Raw genomic sequence first — 4,500 nt, forward strand, 5'->3', positions numbered from 1 at the left:
CCCCGTAAGAGTCAGAAGTAGCCAATGAGTCCTGTCCAAACGCCATCTTCAGTTCCTCCATCTTCATCTTCTCAAGGCCACTCCTCCGTCTCTCTATATCTTCTCCATCTTCTCTGAAACTTGATCTCTCCTTCGAAGTTTGAACACGAACAGGTAGGCCACAACTCCATCTCTCAATCTCCATTTTGCATAAATGTGCGATCTTTGAATTTAAGCTTGATCTCTCTATTTCTCGCTCTCATTGTTTATCTCTCGACTCAAGGCTTGTGATCGACAACTCTAGTGATCTTCCAGGTAATCTCTCTCTTTCTTTCTCTCTCAGAGCTTCTTTCCGTTCGATTCCACCATGAAACTCCGAAAAAGCTTTCAACTTTGATTTAGTAATGGTGGTAGTAAGTTTTGGAATTTTTGGAGCGATTACGTACATTTAAGTTGAAATATCTAGCGTTTTCAAGAAAATTAGGGTTTTCCTGTGAACAGTAAGTAAGAATTTTGGTTTTCGTGGTTTAAGTTGGAATTTTTTTATACCCACTATGGTTTCTTTGTGTGCATTTCATAGATAATGTTTTGTTATTGATATATGATTCATCTCATAGATAAATTTTGGTTCTGTTGCAGGCTAGCATGGTTGCTGCACATGGTTTCATGTATTTTGTGGATTGTAACAGGGATTAACCCGTGTTCTTGGTTTCATGTATTTTGTGGATTGTAACAGGGATTAACCTGTGTTCTTGGTTTTATGCTCTCTTGTGTTTTGTGGATTGTTATAGAGACTAACCTCTATACTGTTATCATGTTTTAGCTACCCATCAAATCTTAGTACAGTATTATTGCTTTACCTCTGTAATGTGATGAGTTTGATGCAGTGCCACTGTGATGCATCAAAGGTTCCTTTAATTTTTCAATTTTCGTTGACCACATCAACAAACAGGTGTAATCCTCACATAACAACTATTTTAATTGATGAGGTTTCATTCTTTTCTGTCTATCCTAAGCATATAACTTTTGTGGAACCTTCTGATGGGATTTGATTTGTATTGAGTTGGGTAGCTCTAGCCAATTGTTTAACACATATTTTGGGGATGGTGTTGAAGTACCTAGAGATTTACAAGTTATTGTCGCGTCTCTCTACCTAAAGGATGTAGAAGAGGTATGCTTGTGTGTGTGTGTGTATTGTGTGGGCACTCTCTGTATGCATGCTCTCTATGCCTATGTGCATCTTGGCGTTTATGAGTGGCTGAGTGTGCGCATGATCTTAGTCTTAAATAACACCTTGACTTGTGTGATGATCATCCCTTATCCCCTTCATGTTATTTGGCTTTAATCCAAATTGCCTTTCACAAACCTGTCTATCTTCCCATTTTCTACTTGGAAATTTGTGAATGATACAATTTATAGATGTTTTCAATGGAATAACAGATGAAGATGCTTCAAATTGGGTGCTTGCTAACTAATTCGGGATTTACTGCTATATGATGTGAGTGTCTGTATGTTTCCTTTATCCCATTTGGTAGAAAAATTGTGAGATTACCAATGGTTGGTCTTGGAACCCAAACCCTTCGTTAACGAGGACTAGAATGCTTAGGTGCCAAACAGTGGTTGCATCAAGTAAGGAGGCTGTTTATACCTCTCCAAACATAGATAGGGCTGCCCATGGTAATGTCAACAGTGGCTGTCAATCAAGCCTTATTGACTCAGCTTTTGGCCAAGGAGGTTGTTCTTTTACTGCAACTTTTCTTGTTCACCATAATTAAAGGTCCGCCATAAGATCAAATTATATCACCATCAATTTGAAGTCCACATTTTTTAAAGGCTTGTAAGTTTTAAAAGGGATGATTTTCTGTGAGGATCATTCCCATGGTGAGGAGATGATTCTCAGAAGAAATTTGCTCTTCACTAGGCTCCTTGTGGGTCACATGAGCATTGCCAAAAAGATGGGTCATAGATACAATATGAGATTGGGTTATATTGACCTAAGGACCACCTATCTATATGGATTGAACTTCCAAATGGCACCCAAAAACATGTGGTAGTCCACGTGATCCAAATGAGGACCTCAGCTGAGGCTCTCATGGTCCTTCAGTCCAGGTTATACTCATTTGCACTCACTGACTGAATGTCAGCATACCTCATGGGTAAACTGTGTAATTACAGCCTGATCTGAGATTTCAAGCTGTTTGAATTAATCACTTTTTATTCTTGGGTCTCAACTCCTGATCCAATGCTTTCACTCATGTGCCCTGTTGCTTGTTTACGAAGCTTGTGATTGAAACATCCCGACTATTGAACGAAAATGTTTGTTTAGGTCATAGTTTTGTCTGTATAGAGAATAATATCATAATGGACAGATTCGGTGATGATGACAACCTGTTGAGGGAAACTAACTTTCTGGTGGTTAAAAATTATCTACCATTTCTGTGTCTGGTCTCAAGTTCTCACTTACATAATTTGATGCTAAGATGTTATTTGAGTTGGGAAATTATAGTTATTTGTGTGTTATATGCAGGTTCAAGGGATTGAAAATCCTTTGCCTCAAAGACTATCAATGTTGGACAAATTACTCAAAACTGCATGTGATTGAATTTGGTGCTTAGCCAGGTCCACTTATCTTCTTTTCCATTTACCTTTTTCTTATAATAAAACTTAGGAGTTAGGAATTTTCACATTGGTTCATGTATATTTTCTCCATTTTTAAGTTGTGGAGTTCAATCATGTCCGACGAATCTGGAAGTGTTATATTTATCGGCATCCATACTATCAGTACTGTTCTCATTGAAAGTCAGTATGTTTCTAAGTTTTCTCGCTATCTTGAAGTTTCAAGTATTGTTCTTTCAATGATTTTGATTTGCAGGTTAACCAGCTTTTACAAAGAAACTGGCAGATCTTTTCTTCCCACCAGATTTTGCTGACAACTTCCCTGGTGTTGTATTGTGTCAATATGAAGTTGCAGATATCCCATAAGTACAGTATGACTTGGAGACTGGTATCGCCATTATAGCCCAAATCCTATATTTTTAATAGCAGAAGCTTCATCAGTAGGAGGTTTTTATACTGTTTATAGGCGAGGGCAGGTCTTACTTGCCACAGTAAATGAGGTAACAATTGTGGTCTTTTGTCAGTGGCCAAGTATGTCTATGAAAGGTTCCCTTTTTCGTGCCATTACAGTGAATTAAAGTTTGTACTAAACAATGTTATCTGATGTCTGCTACAGTTAAATAATCTAGACTTGGTAAATTAATTCTTGTCTCCTGATTTTTTCAGCCTACTCCTGCATTTTTCCTAGAACTGCAAGAAAGTAGAGAAGCTTGAACTTCATGCGGCCTAGAATCATGTGTTCAACATACTAAATTAAAGTCATAGTTTTGCATGCTATGTACTTTTGTTGCATGTTGGAAGTTTACTCGTCCATTGTTTTTTTTAATATCGGGTTATTCAGCGGTTCCAAGAATAGTTTTCTCAGACAAAATATAAGGAGGCTGTAGGGAATCCTCCGTACTCCTGATTCTGTTGCGAAATTTCTGGTATTTCAGTTAACTTGATGTGGTTTTTCATGGATTTATGAACTTTGGTTTCATTTTTGAGCTTTACATAAAAAAAAAAACACCCAAAGCTCAAGATTAGGGTGATGGATGGGAGTAGCTTATCTGTTGCTGTTGTGCTTAATAGCATCCCCAAAAGAACAAAGCAAGTACTTCTTAGAGGAAACCTTACCAAGGTGGCTTATTCCATTGCCTCAGCTTTATCCCAAAATGGTGTCAAGGTAGCTACAATATGCAGGGATGATAATGAGAAGCTAAGATCAAGGCTCATAAGCCACAATCCTAAGGATATGTTGAATGGATATTATGGAATCCCCATGAATAGGATTGAACCTTATTCCAAGGTATTTTCATGAGATTTCCCATGATTTATGTTTCATCTTTCATTTCTATTTCTTTTGTTTCAAGATAGGTATTGATCAAAATTCCGAATCTTTCTTTCTTCGATCAAAACAGAATTTACAGCTTGAATGTAGTGAGTAACTTGGAGACCTTGTGAAGGTTTGGTTGAGAGTTTAAGATAGCACTTCTTCCCATTCTTTGGCTTTTCCGATACATTCACGAAAAAACTCGCAACTTATTTTTTGTTTGAAACTTGTGTCTAATGAGTCGGATCTATTTGATATGAAATTGTCAATCTAAGCCATTTGAGCCATTTGTGGTGACTATGTAATTTGTGGTGATACATTCTTTATCATTTTTTGATATCTTCATGCAAGTTTTCATTGTAGACTGTTGATAATGACCTTGCACTTAAAATATATATCAATGCCAGGGCTACTCCAAAAGTTGTTACAGCTTTTGCCGAGGGAAGGGAATTTGACAAAATTCTAATCTTACTCGAAGCAGGTAATTGTGTATGCTTCAAATTATTCTAGGTAACTGAGTTTGTGACACCCCCAAAATATTCATTTGTTGTTCGGCAGAACTCGTAGTGTTTGTTAATTGATTATGCTTTGTT

At 37.2% G+C, this 4,500-nt stretch overlaps 1 long non-coding RNA gene across 4 annotated transcripts; it reads left to right on the forward strand.

Moving 5' to 3' along the window:
* LOC147410193 (uncharacterized) lies at positions 1-4,194 on the forward strand. Of its 4 annotated transcripts, none has more exons than XR_015175677.1 (6): positions 1-153; positions 263-479; positions 619-1,477; positions 2,507-2,598; positions 2,852-3,883; positions 3,996-4,194. It is a non-coding gene; the product is annotated as an uncharacterized LOC147410193 (long non-coding RNA). The 4 variants fall into 4 exon arrangements; XR_015175678.1 differs by having other exon boundaries at positions 2,852-3,521; positions 3,667-4,194; XR_015175675.1 differs by having other exon boundaries at positions 2,852-4,194.
* The last annotated feature ends 306 nt before the right edge of the window (positions 4,195-4,500 follow it).

This window comes from Akebia trifoliata, chromosome 2 (genome assembly GCF_017979445.1).
Source record: "Akebia trifoliata isolate Shusen 1 chromosome 2, ASM1797944v1, whole genome shotgun sequence".
Lineage (NCBI taxonomy): Eukaryota > Viridiplantae > Streptophyta > Magnoliopsida > Ranunculales > Lardizabalaceae > Akebia > Akebia trifoliata.